Here is a 15,112-nt window from a genome sequence, read left to right on the forward strand (position 1 = left end):
CTCTTCCTGCAGTATCGTATCTCCCATTTCATCTTCATCTACATCCTCTTCCATTACCATAATATTGTCCTCAATGATTCTGCAATGATAGCTGTGGGGCATTGTGTATCGTAGTTGCCCTCTGTAGTCGAATGTAGAACTTTTCATGCGTAGTAGACTGACTCAGAAGAAGATGAACCACAGTTGGCAACGGTGTTATACCAACTAGAAATTTTTTCTAAGTCATCTTGTATCGTCCTACAGTCACTCAACGACAACACCTTCTCGTACACCACAGCGTCATCAGCAAATAATACAAGTTACTGCTCACCATGTGCATCAGATCATTTATTTCCACGTACAGAGATTAAGAGCGGTCCTATCACACTGCCTTGGGGCACTCCAGGCGATACTCTTGTGTCTGACGAACATTCGCAGTCGAGGACCAAGTTGTGTATTCTACACTCCTGGAAATTGAAATAAGAACACCGTGAATTCATTGTCCCAGGAAGGGGAAACTTTATTGACACATTCCTGGGGTCAGATACATCACATGATCACACTGGCAGAACCACAGGCACATAGACACAGGCAACAGAGCATGCACAATGTCGGCACTAGTACAGTGTATATCTACCTTTCGCAGCAATGCAGGCTGCTATTCTCCCATGGAGACGATCGTAGAGATGCTGGATGTAGTCCTGTGGAACGGCTTGCCATGCCAATTCCACCTGGCGCCTCAGTTGGACCAGCGTTCGTGCTGGACGTGCAGACCGCGTGAGACGACGCTTCATCCAGTCCCAAACATGCTCAATGGGGGACAGATCCGGAGATCTTGCTGGCCAGGGTAGTTGACTTACACCTTCTAGAGCACGTTGGGTGGCACGGGATACATGCGGACGTGCATTGTCCTGTTGGAACAGCAAGTTCCCTTGCCGGTCTAGGAATGGTAGAACGATGGGTTCGATGACGGTTTGGATGTACCGTGCCCTATTCAGTGTCCCCTCGACGATCACCAGTGGTGTACGGCCAGTGTAGGAGATCGCTCCCCACACCATGATGCCGGGTTTTGGCCCTGTGTGCCTCGGTCGTATGCAGTCCTGATTGTGGCGCTCACCTGCACGGCGCCAAACACGCATACGACCATCATTGGCACCAAGGCAGAAGCGACTCTCATCGCTGAAGATGACACGTCTCCATTCGTCCCTCCATTCATGCCTGTCGCGACACCACTGGAGGCGGGCTGCACGATGTTGGGGCGTGAGCGGAAGACGGCCTAACGGTGTGCGGGACCGTAGCCCAGCTTCATGGAGACGGTTGCGAATGGTCCTCGCCGATACCCCAGGAGCAACAGTGTCCCTAATTTGCTGGGAAGTGGCGGTGCGGTCCCCTACGGCACTGCGTAGGATCCTACGGTCTTGGCGTGCATCCGTGCGTCGCTGCGGTCCGGTCCCAGGTCGACGGGCACGTGCACCTTCCGCCGACCACTGGCGACAACATCGATGTACTGTGGAGACCTCACGCCCCACGTGTTGAGCAATTCGGCGGTACGTCCACCCGGCCTCCCGCATGCCCACTATACGCCCTCGCTCAAAGTCCGTCAACTGCACATACGGTTCACGTCCACGCTGTCGCGGCATGCTACCAGTGTTAAAGACTGCGGTGGAGCTCCGTATGCCACGGCAAACTGGCTGACACTGACGGCGGCGGTGCACAAATGCTGCGCAGCTAGCGCCATTCGACGGCCAACACCGCGGTTCCTGGTGTGTCCGCTGTGCCGTGCGTGTGATCATTGCTTGTACAGCCCTCTCGCAGTGTCCGGAGCAAGTATGGTGGGTCTGACACACCGGTGTCAATGTGTTCTTTTTTCCATTTCCAGGAGTGTATTACATAAGAAGGCTGCGAACCACTCACATACTTGGGAACCTACTGGCTCCGACCCTCATTAACAGTCTGAAGCTCGCACCGCTTATATGCTTTCTGGAAATCAGGGAATATGGGACCTACCTTTTGCCAACCATCGCGCTTGCCAGTTATCGTTTGCACAGTTCGAAACTTACCTTATGCCGCCTTTAACTTCTTATGCCGTCTGTAACTCGCTGCAGAAAAATTAATCTATTCGAATTCCATACAAGACAAGTACCGTAATTGAGGTGTCACTACAGCAGGTTGTTTTTTTCTTCTGTGCCAGAGTGTTTGAGGAAAGCTACAAGAATGTTATTAAAGTTTTAAAGTGAGCTATAGAAAGTGCTCAGTTTGATAGTAGAAGGGAGCTCAGAATATCCGGACTAGGAATTTGGGACCGGAGTTGCTAGTTGCTGCGGACCTGTAAATGAGGATTGATGTTTAGTTCCCTCATATCCTAATCTTTTGAGGTCGTTGATAACAGCAGTGAGGGTAGGTGGGCGACGAGAAAATCTGGGTTATCTGGGGCTTAGAGGACTGAGTACGTGCAAGGGTGCACAGGGAGTATATGCAGCAGGAGGGAGCGGAAGTTGACATTTGAAGATGTTCAAATGGTTCAAATAGCTCTGAGCACTATTTAATTTCTGAGGTCATCAGTCCCCTAGAACTTACTTAAAGCTATCTAACCTAAGGACATCACACACATCCATGCCCGACGCAGGATTCGAACCTGCGACCGCAGCAGTCGCGCGGTTCCAGACTGAAGCGCCTAGAACCGCTCAGCCACACCGTGCGGCTTTGAATGTGTAATTATGACAGTCTTTACGGGATATGTCCAAGTTTGGCAAGTAGTGTTTTTCTTAACGAGGATTCTTTAGGAATGTGGTACGTGAGGATGTTGGTTAGTCTCAGGACATAGATTTGTTGCGGTGTGACATCGTACGTGGAACGAGATCAGTTGGACGAGGTGATGATATTGATGGAATAAGTGGTGATTTTGCTGATGGTGTTGCAGCTATGACAGCTGCGTTTGATGCTGGTATTGGTAGCTGATCTGCTAGATATCCAGAAAGTCAATAGGTGCAAAAGAAATAACTACTGAACTTCATGATTGTAAAGATATAAGGGGAAAGAATGTCCAACCCCGGTAGCTGAGTGCTGCTCAGCGTGTTCGGCCAGAGGGCTGCTTGCCCTGTGTAATAAAAAACTGAGTAAAGGAATCAACGATCAACTTGAACGGATGTCTTGAGACGTCCGCCCAGACCAAACCCAACGAATAACACAAAAAAAAGTGGTCAGCGCGACAGAATGTCAATCCTGAGGACCCGGGTTCGATTCCCGGCTGGGTCGGAGATTTTCTCCGCTCACGGACTGGGTGTTGTGTTGTCCTAATTATCATCATTTCATCCCCATCGACGCGCAAGTCGCCGAAGTGGCGTCGAATCGAAAGACTTGCACCAGGCGAACGGACTACCCGACGGGAGGCCCTAGTCACACGACTTTATTATTATTATTATTTTTTTTTTAGGGAAAGAATGTAGGGGAAGCCCTAGTGATGAAGTTGTAACTGTGAAAGGTGGGAAATAGAAATACCGGAGAAGATAATGAATATGTGTGGTCGTAGTTGTGGAATGGAGGTGGATGTACGTAACAGTTGAAGTGATGGTAATAGGAAGATTCACTGTTGCTGTGATTGTAGACGGAGTGAATTGTAGGCAAAATGTGATGGTACTGTCGATGATAGTGGCAAACACGCTCGATAAAGTGAAAGCCGAAGGAGATGGGACATCAGTGGCGGCCATCAAAAGACAGGCCGCTCCACAAGTGAATGGCGATGACGCCAGAGGCGACACGGCTGAGATGCGATGGCGGAGGCGGCGACACGGATGACGGGCGGTGACGGAGGCGGCTGCGGAGGAGGCGCCGACGGCGACGGGCGAGGAAATTTTATTCAAACGCGGAAACGACCCAAAGAGTCACCCAGGTTAGTCACTCCGTCACTTAGTAAGGGATTCCAGCCATCGGATGTGCCACCATTCTGCCACAAAAATAGTTAATAAGTTGCCAGTGCTCACATAGCAACTGAGAACCCACACAAATTGAAGAATTAAATAGTAACATTTACAGAGTAACTAACAGTTGACTTCGTATGATATCGTAATGAATCAACAGATAGTCGGCCATCTCTTTTAACAGGGTGCAGTAACAGATTGGAGAACTGCAAAATATTCCTAGAACTACAAATTAATGCTCAACCGGGCACTTAAGTATTCGTTGTATCTGTGGAGTTAGCGGTTAATTCTATCCAAACAGAAATGCAGTGTGAGCAGTGTCTTCTAATAGTTATACCTCCACATTAAAAATCTTATGTCCACTAATGTAAGGACACTCGAATACAGTGTTTGTAACTGTTTCGAAATAACCGGTTACTACCGTGAAGACAGCATGGTCAATGCTTACTTCGGTAAAAAAGATGGCGTGCAATACAGGTAACCGTTTATAACGATGCCCATGAATACTCATTAATCGGTCGTTAACGTGTGCTACGTTATTCGTCCCGAGTATCAGCACAAAAATATAGAAGTAAAGTTTAGAAATAGTCAACGCTTAAATGTTTGTTTTCAACAGTACAAAAATTAAAATGGCTCTGAGCACTATCGGACTTAACATCTGAGGTCATCAGTCCCCTAGAACTTAGAACTACTTAAACCTAAGTAACCTAAGGACATCAGACACATCCATGCCCGAGGGATTCGAACCTGCGACCGTTGCAGCAGCGCGGTTTCGGACTGAAGCGCCTAGAACCGCTCTTCAATAGTACATTTTTTGCTACAAATTCCGTACTGCATGTGTTCTTAAAAAGTGCTTTATGTGACACTGTTGATTATTTTCCTTGCTTCATAGTAGCCCGCATCTCGTGGTCGTGCGGTAGCGTTCTCGCTTCCCACGCCCGGGTTCCCGGGTTCGATTCCCGGCGGGGTCAGGGATTTTCTCTGCTTCGTGATGGCTGGGTGTTGTGTGCTGTCCTTAGGTTAGTTAGGTTTAAGTAGTTTTAAGTTCTAGGGGACTGATGACCATAGATGTTAAGTCCTATAGTGCTCAGAGCCATTTGAACCATTTTTGAACCTTGCTTCATAGTACAGTATGTATAAAAAACAATATCCGATTTGGCACGTCTACATTTCTGAAACTAATAAAGATATACAATGAACTTTTTTGGATGAACGGGAAACTCAAAAAGATTTTTTTCATACCTTTTCATAGGTGTTCATTGTGCCCCCCTTGAGATGCACGGCATATGTCACTGTGGTATTCACATTGTTCCCACACTGCAACGAGCATGTCTTGAGTTACAGCTTCCACAGCTGCTGTTGTGCGATTTCTGTTTATTCATTATTCTTGGTAACGGAGGCACATAAAGTCTTTTATAAACCCCCACAATAAAAAATCACATACAGTCAGGTCCGGTGACCTTGGAGGCTAGTAATGTAAGACTCAATCATTTGGTCTAGTGCGACCGATCCATCATTCAGTAATCATTCGATTTAAAAATTCCCGCACTTCCAGATGCCAGTGTTCTTGGTAAATGAAATCGTTCGTACTGTGGGAAAAGAAAGTTGTGAAGCATATCAAGATATGTGCTTCCTGTAACAGTATTTTCGGCAAAGAAAATGAACCATACACCTTTTTCCCGTGAAACTGCACAAAACGCATTAAATTTTGGAGAGTCCCTCTCATGTTGTACAACTTCATGTGGTTGTTCCGTACCCCATAATCTCACATTATGACGGCACACCTTTCCATTTAGATGGAAAGTTATCTCGTCACTAAACACTAAGCTTGGAAGAAAACTGTCATCCTCCATCTTGCCGAGAATGAAATTACAGAATTCCTTACGTTGTTGTTTGTCATCTTCACGAAGATCTTGCAGTAGCGAAATTTGGTATGGTTTCATGTGTAAACGTCGACGCAACACACGCCAGACGGACATCGGAGCATGTTGAGCTGTCGAGCATTACTGCGAACAGATTTCTGCGGACTCCTTGTCAAACTGTGGCAACGGCCTTGCCGCAGTGGATACACCGGTTCCCGTGAGATCACCGAAGTTAAGCGCTGTTTGGCGTGGCCGGCACTAGGATGGGTGACCGTCCAGCCGCCATGCGCTGTTGCCATTTTTCGGGGTGCACTCAGCCTCGTGATGCAAATTGAGGAGCTACTCGACCGAAGAGTAGCGGCTCCGGTCAATGAAAACCATCATAACTACCGGGAGAGCGGTGTGCTGACCACACGCCCCTCCAATCCGCATCCTCCACTGAGGATGACACGGCAGTCGGATGGTCCCGGTGGGCCACTCGTAGCCTGAAGACGGAGTGCTTGTGAAACTATGGTAGATGTGTTCGGCGTCTGTGTAGACACTCGGTGATTTGCGTTTACACAAACATACTGTTTCTCGGAATTGTCCATGCCATCGTCTAATGCTCAGTGTTGTAGAAGGATCCACACCATACTTAGTACGAGAGTCACACTGAAGAGTTGTTATTGACCTACACTGCGCAAAACGGACACAAAAACGCTTCTTGTTGTCTCGACACCATTTTTACTAGAACTGAAGTGGGCGCACGCTACTGCTACCTAGCGGGAACCATGTAAACCTCGTGAGTTTGCTCTTTCCAACAGTACGTTGTTCACGCACATGTCTCAAGTAACATAACAGTTACGATTTTTTAAATATCGGACGACTCTTTTTTGATATACCCCCCCCTAGTTTCCACGAATACTGGAAAATGCTTCATCGTACGTTTTGAGACAAATGATTCCGACAGCTCAAGGCCCTTCTCTAAGGCGACTTCAGTGTTAACACGCAGTATTCCTGTAGTCAGATTTGTAACGTTCGTGGTTGTCGGACGCGACGAATAGTGTTGACAAGACGCCCCGTATTTCACGGGACGCCCCGTGTTTCCGGCATAATTTTATACGTCCTGCAGGGACAGGCTCTGTCTCGTATTTCAACTTCATTCGATTATTATTGCGAAATCTTATGCGGCACAGGTGGCAAGTGCCCATTATCTACGCACGTACCGCATGAAGATACGACTAGCTTGGCTATCAGTCTATGATAGTCCCGGACGTGGCCGATATTCGCCGATTCCCATCCTCTCGCGTGTCGCCGCACGTCTTTCTTTGCCTCTGTGTGTCTGTTCTATTTATTTATTAGCCGTCTCACTTTCTACCATTTTGGGTTTAACATTTTCGTTCGTTTGCTAACTCGCTTAAATGCTGTGTCAACGCATGTTAAAAATACTGGAAGGATTTTTTAATTCCATCCTTGATTGTCATTCTAGTTTAAAGCTTCGTCCATTGTTCTGCGGGAACTGCTTAAGCGTTGAATGCGTTACGCTTGTGAATGATTTCTAAAACTATTGAAAAAATGAGTGATTTAAGTGGCAGTGACACAGATACTTCGTCTAGAAGTGGTGGAATACCTTTTAAGGAAGTCGAACTGGGGAAATATTTGTTCCTGGCTAAGACAAGTAAAAGGAAACACGTGCAAGGCGTACTGCCATCTCTAGTAAAGATTTCTCCTGTGCCCGTGGAGGCGGTGCTGATGTAAAACAACATGCATCTACTAAATCTCACATAGCTGTTGTTAGCAGTAGAGCATCAAGTACCTTACCCAAATATTTGTCGAAACCTGAACCATTTGCCTCGGAGACGGACAAGATTGCTGCTGAGAACTCGCATCTGCATATCTCACGGTAAATCATTCTCTTGATTACAATGGAATGTATTGTTCAGACATATTACTACGTTATATAAGCAGCGATTCAAAAATCGCTCAAAGTTTTAGCTCCGGAAGAACAAAAGCGGAAGCTGTTATATGCGAAGTGTTGGCCAAAGAACGTGTTAAAAATATTTTAAAGATCATCCAAGAGAAAAATCTGTATTTTTCTATAGCGATAGATGCAGATAATAAAACAATAGAAAAAAGTTTCCAATTTGCTTACGATTTTTGGATTAAAGTTTCGGCCATAGAAAGAAGAACACACTGGCCATACGGTATTCATACTTCCATTGCAGTAACAACATACTTAAACAGAGACATAAATACTGACATGAAATAGACAATACAACCAGGGATGGACCATTTTCAGTACTGATGTGCATGCACTTAACCCCTAGTTTCGCAGAGACTAGGAATTATTATTAAATTGTTCTACAAAAATAAGCGTAGATGTAATAATTTTCACTTTGGTTGTTCTAGCGATTACTGCCGACGTGAAGAAACTGAGGACCAGCCTTCTGTTGACTTAAAGTCCTCACGACAGATGCTATTTGTGTGGACTTCTAGCCTGTTTCAAGTGTTTGGAATCCGCTTAAAATAAGGATTGTAGTTACGTCCAACTCCTCGCAGGAGCGTGCGAGTGGCAGGGTTTGCTCCTCTTACGCAGTAGCTAATAACTACCGCCAGGAACGCATTGCACATCAGTGCTTTCGTTGTATTCAAGGTGCGAAGTTGCGTTGGCGGATCTTAGTGACCCACGCAGCGTATTTTGGAACAGTCGAATGTGATTTCTTCACCTGTTTCTTAGCCATTCTTTTGATTCTAAATTTGCTGCCGCATCTCATAAGTCATATAGATAAGAATTACAGAGCTCTTACACAAGCATGTGATTCAGTATGTCGTAGTGTAGTCTTCTACACGTGACATTCGAGTGAATTAAAAGCTTAACTTTATCTGATTGAGCTGTACCTGATCTACTAACCTCTTTGGTGTTTGCTCCAGTGATACGTACAGCACCCCGGGCCTCCTTCGCGTATCAGGTATTGATGAAGAGAAAAACATTTACTGTTGTCTGCTGTCGATGCTACTTAGTGGATGGTGTTGGAAACACGGGAGAAAGGAAAGATTGCTGTTTGACGTCCCTTCGACAACGATGTCCTTATAGAAGGAGCAATAGCTCGAATAGCCCTTAAGAGAGGAAGGAAACACGTTGTGGCGTCTTGTAAGGAGCCATACTAGCTTTCGCTTCAGATAACTTACGGAAACTAGAGAAAAAATAAAGCAGGGTGAGCCGTAGGGGATTTCAAAATCTGTACTGCCATGGAGTCCAGTGTGTTTTAAACACTACACCATCTCGTTCGGTGGGGGTATCTGGTGACTGGCTGTAGGACATCACTCACTGACAGCAACGTTGTGCATTAACGCTTTCCTGATCGCCGGCCGGAGTGGCCGAGCGGTACTAGGCGCAACAGTCTGGAACCGCGAGACCGCTACGGTCGCAGGTTCGAATCCTGCCTCGGGCATGGATGTGTGTGATGTCCTTAGGTTAGTTAGGTTTAAGTAGTTCTAAGTTCTAGGTGACTGATGCCCTTAGAAGTTAAGTCCCATAGTGCTCAGAGCCATTTGCACCATTTTTTCCTGATCCGATATGTGCAGCAGTTGTGCTTTTTGTTCAAGTGAATAATATGACTAATATAATGGTACCTAAAGACTAGTCACCTCATCGATGACACCATTTAATCATTTAAAGTATACCGCATCAGTGGTCTAGTGATTTGCATTGCCGGCCGCGGTGGCCGTGCGGTTCTAGGCGCTGCAGTCCGGAACGGCGGAACTGCTACGGTCGCAGGTTCGAATCCTGCCTCGGACATGGATGTGTGTGATGTCCTTAGGTTAGTTAGGTTTAAGTAGTTCTAAGTTCTAGGGGACGGATGACCTAAGATGTTAAGTCCCATAGTGCTCAGAGCCATTTTTGATTTGCATTGTTGACAAGAGGTCTCGGGTTCGATCCATCAGATTTTTCTTTTGTGGAAGGGTCAGGAACGCGGTTTACTGTACTCGTAATCAGATTCGTGAACGATGTCGTATCGCGTAGCTCAAGACGCGAACAGGGACTGCATTGTTGTCGGTTACAAGCGACAGTTGCGGCCCATACACGTGCTTTGTGCTTGCAGAAATAGTGTATCCTGCAATTATGCCTTCCGCTTGCTTTGTAGAACTTTTCGTTTTTCCACCTCCATCAGCCATGACAACTTGCAACAAATGGAATTAAAATTCACTAAATAGCTCGCTACGACCGCGTTTAATGCTTACACCGCATGCAACATTCACAGCAAAGCGCTCAGAACACTACTGAAAGCTCATTGGCTGCCGGAAAATACCTGACGCAGGTGCCCAGAGCAAGCCTAAACTGGTTCGTCATCATTCGTGATTCCAGTTATAAGCTTGGCGAGGCCAATTAAGCAGCTTCTTGATAAATTAAGTAGAGAAACTGACACATAAGATACCGAAGTGACGGTAAATTGAAAGTCTTGCATTAGGATGATAGTCAAACGACAAAAAATGGGACTTAACATCTATGGTCATCAGGTCCCTAGAACTTAGAACTACTTAAACGTAACTAACCTAAGGACATCATACAACACCCAGTCATCACGAGGCAGAGAAAATCCCTGACACCGCCGGGAATCGAACCCGGGAACCCGGGCGCGGGAAGCGAGAACGCTACCGCACGACCACGAGCTGCGGACTCAAACGACACTGCTGTTACCTTTTACATAGGGTAATACACTACTAACTAGAACAATGTTACTTTTCAACACGATAATTTTGTACCTGCGAAGAGATGTAAAAATTCCGTTTTTTCGGATTGCCTGAACACAGATATTGGTTTCTTGGGCATAGAGACATTCTTTTCGCTGTTGGCGACTCTTTGTCCGTACGCTTGTTTCTTTAATTTGTCGAACTCGTGACAGTCGATAGACGAAATATTCGGACTATGCGCAGGATCTTCCATACCTGTCACAGCGCTAACGCAACGTCCTGCGCGGCACGCACTTTTCTTTACAGACTTCGTCAGTACATGTTGGGGCGTCTGGTAGCAGTGGACTGATGGTGGACGGATTTACAATAATGGTTAAGTCCAGACATCAGTCATTCAAAAGGCCATAGATAAAGAAATGGTTTTCTTGTCTCCATATTGTTGACAAAGAATTAAGGGGCTAGGAAAGGGTGGCGCTCGATTTTGGAACCGATATTTGGGATTTTTTTCAATAAAAATAACAAACAGTTTACAAAACTGTCATTCGACCCTTCTTGTACACCTTTAAGACTGTATTATTTACTATTTTTAAGTAAAAAACTTGCACACAGAGGACAGTACACGAAGTCGACGAAAGGGCTTTGCCTTCGCAGAGTGCCAGGGCAGCTGGTGGGAACTATGAACGCCACAATTTTCAACCAAGCACAAAATTTCGAATACTGCTTTGAAACTAACGATACTTTCCAACGTAGTACGTAGGGATATTTAAAAAAATGTTTTTCACGAAATGGCGGCACTCTGAATAACTCAATGTTTTCGACTGAAAAGTCGTTATAAAAACGTGCACCGAAATTCGAAATCAGAATATATCTAAAAAATTCCACGTACTACCGAAAAAAAGGCCAAGTCACAAGATACAAAAAGGTATAATGTAATTGCATGTACATTTATTGAGTTACCTCCTGATAACTTGAAAAATGTTGTTTTGAAAAACAAAACAAGCGTTTAAAAGTTTCAACTTGTGTTTTTTAATATTGAAATCGAACAGATCTTTAATCGACACTGCCTGAACCGTAGTACAGTTGGCCTTTTTTTCGCAGATGTCGGAACATTCTCATTTAGACAAAATTATATCGATTAACTGGCTGCTGCCTACCAATCCAAGCGTTTATTGCATGATTGGGATTAGTTTTCGAACCTCTTCTATCAGTACAAATACGTTTGTTATTTTCAGACACTCACCTTCGTACAAAAACAAGCGAAATGGCACGCTATGCATACGCGAGACAAGAAAGTGCTTCCAGACTGTTTTATCATAAACGAATCATCTTTTGAAGAGAAATCTTGCTGAGAGTAGTATTTTAGTTGATACAAATGCCCTCTGTGGTACTATCCGAAACTAACAGCACCCCTGCTCCCTGGATAGCTATTATACTACTACATCGGTTGTATTCGGATGGCAAGACCGCCGTGCAGTAAATCGCGGTTTTAAAATATTTTAACATTTATGGCACACTTCACATGAATGAATCTTAAAAATAGACTCTGTAATGAACATTTTAAGTCAACAAAAAAGGTAGGCAAAAAATTTATACGCTGGTCTGTAGTCTTAATTGAACATTTGGGCACACCATTGGAAAGTTTAAATAATCATGCCTTACACTGATTTCATGGACATGGGTTGTCTCGCATTTTAATGAGTGAAGGTATGATGCGGGAACGGATTTACCTGCTAGGTTCAAAATGGTTCAAATGGCTCTGAGCACTATGGGACTCAACATCTTAGGTCATAAGTCCCCTAGAACTTAGAACTACTTAAACCTAACTAAGCTAAGGACATCACACACACCCATGCCCGAGGCAGGATTCGAACCTGTGACCGTAGCAGTGCCGCGGTACCGGACTGCAGCGCCAGAACCGCTAGACCACCGCGGCCGGCTGCCTGCTAGGTCAAATGGTTATTGTAGTTGCCGTTTGATACAGACGACCGGGTTCGATTACCAATACTGACTTGGGCGGCGCAGCGGTAAGACAGTGGACTGGCTCGTATTCGGCAGGACATTAGTTCAAATCCAGATTTAGGTTTTCTGTGATTTCCCTAAATCATTTGAAACAAATGTCGGGATGGGTTCTTTGTAAAGGGCACGTCCTAATTCCTTCCCCGATCTGAGCTTGTTCTGAGTCTCTCGTGATGACGTTGTCGGCGGACTATACCTGTAGTCTTCCTTCCTCCCTTTTTTTTAAAAAAAAAAAAAACAACTTCGCTCGAACAGGCCATGAAGGCCCAACAGTACCGACCGGCCGCCGTGTCATCCTAAACCCACAGGCGTTACTGAATGCGGATATGGAGGGGCACGTGGTCAGCACACCGCTCTCCCGGCCGTATATCAGTTTACGAGACCGGAGCCGCTACTTCTCAGTCAAGTAGCTCCTCAGTTTGCCTCACAAGGGCTGAGTGCACCCCGCTTGCCAACAGCTCTCGGCATATCGGATGGTCACCCATCCAAGTGCTAGTCCAGCCTGACAGAGCTTAACTTCGGTGATCTGACGGGAACCGCTGTTACCACTGCGGCAAGGCTGTTGGCCCCTTTTTCGATTACCGGTGAAAATTTTTTAATTGGATGAAAAATCCTGGAAGCTGGTCCACTCGGCTTTGCGAGGGCGGATGAAAAGCTGTTTGATGTAAAAGGCAGAGATTTTGACACGGAAGCCACTGAAGTGCCATCAAATCAGAACGCTTGGTCCAAGTTTTCAGCCGCACACATTTATTTACTTTCATTTCTTCGTTGTGGTTTGATTTACCTGTAGTGAAGTATCGTATTCAGGAGTAGTCAAATTTAACTGTACACGTTTGAGTAGTCATGCGATCTGTGGGTTATCAAGCTACGATCGTAGTGGTTGTTTGTTGTTGTGGTCTTCAGTCCTGAGACTGGTTTGATGCAGCTCTCCATGCTACTCTAACCTGTGCGAGCTCCTTCATCTTCCAGTACCTATTGCAAACTACATCCTTCTGAATCTGTTTAGTGTATTCATCTCTTGGTCTCCCTCAAAGATTTTTGCCCTCCACGCTGCCCTCCAATACTAAATTGGTGATCCCTTGATGCCTCAGAATATGTCCTACCAACGATCCCTTCTTCTAGTCAAGTTGTGCCACAAATTTCTCTTCTCTCCAATTCTATTCAATACCTCCTCATTAGTTATGTGATCTACCCATCTAATCTTCATCATTCTTCTGTAGCACCACATTTCGAAAGCTTCTATTCTCTTCTTGTCTAAACTGCTTATCGTCCATGTTTCACTTCCATACATGGCTACACTCCATACAAATACTTTCAGAAACGACTTCCCGACACTTAAATCTATACTCGATGTTAACAAATTTCTTTTCTTCAGAAACGCATTCCTTGCCATTGCTAGTCTACGTTTTATATTCTCTCTACTTTGATCATCATCAGTTTTGCTCCCCAAATAGCAAAACTCCTTTACAACTTTAAGTGTCTCATTTCCTAATCTAATTCCCTCAGCATCATCCGATTTAATTCGACTACATTCCATTATCCTCGTTTTGCTTTTGTTGATGTTCATCTTATACCCTCTTTTCAAGACACTGTCCATTCCGTTCAACTGCTCTTCCAAGTCCTTTGCTGTCTAGTACAGAATTACAATGTCATCATCGAACCTCAAAGTTTTTATTTCTTCTCCATGGATTTTAATACCTACTCCGAACTTTGCTTTTGTTTCCTTTATTGCTTGCTCAATATACAGATTGAATAACATCGGCGATAGGCTACAACCCTGTCTCACTCCCTTCCCAACCACTGCTTCCCTTTCATGCCCCTCGACTCTTATAACTGCCATCTGCTTTCTGTACAAACTGTAAATAGCCTTTCGCTCCCTGTATTTTACCCCTGCCACCTTCACAATTTGAGAGAGAGTATTCCAGTCAACATTGTCAAAAGCTTTCTCTAAGTCTACAAATGCTAGAAACGTAGGTTTGCCTTTCCTTAATCTATTTTGTAAGATAAGTTCAAAAAATGACTCTGAACACTATGGGACTTAACTTCTGAGTTCATCAGTCCCCTAGAACTTAGAACTACGTAAAGCTAACTAACCTAAGGACATCACACACATCCATGCCCAAGGCAGGATTCGAACCTGCGACCGTAGCGGTCGCGCGGTTCCAGACTGAAGTGGCTAGAACCGCTCGGCCACTTCGGCCAGCCCTAAGATAAGTCGTAGGGTCAGTATTGCCTCACGTGTTCCAACATTTGTACGGAATCCAAACTGATCTTCCACGAGGTCGGCTTCTACCAGTTTTTCCATTCGTCTGTAAAGAATTTGCGTTAGTATTTCGCAGCCGTGGATTATTAAACTGATAGTTCGATAATTTTCACATCTGCCAACACCTGCCTTCTTTGGGATTGGAATTATTATATTCTTCTTGAAGTCTGAGGGTATTTCGCCTGTCTCATACATCTTGCTCACTAGATGGTAGAGTTTTGTCAGGCCTGGCTCTCCCAAGGCTGTCGTAGTGGTAAGGAGTGATAATTCAGGTTGCCCGTGAAAGCATCCTGACGACGACGAAAAGTAGAAACCGACAGAAAGTGAGGGTACACTTAGTCGCTCGGACACTTTACTGTGTGCCGGTGTGGACTGAGTGCGGCGCCGCGCAGACTGACGAAAGT

General features: G+C 45.2%; 1 protein-coding gene and 1 pseudogene across 1 annotated transcript in view; one reads left to right on the forward strand and one right to left on the reverse strand.

Annotated features, from left to right (window-relative positions):
- The window catches only part of LOC126188357 (uncharacterized), a 526,233-nt gene that overhangs the window by 361,366 nt on the left and 149,755 nt on the right, over positions 1–15,112 (forward strand). The window lies entirely within an intron of this gene.
- On the reverse strand, positions 12,895–13,012 carry LOC126189146 (5S ribosomal RNA; annotated as a pseudogene).

The sequence above is a fragment of the Schistocerca cancellata genome, chromosome 5 (genome assembly GCF_023864275.1).
Source record: "Schistocerca cancellata isolate TAMUIC-IGC-003103 chromosome 5, iqSchCanc2.1, whole genome shotgun sequence".
In the NCBI taxonomy this organism is placed as follows: Eukaryota; Metazoa; Arthropoda; class Insecta; order Orthoptera; family Acrididae; genus Schistocerca; species Schistocerca cancellata.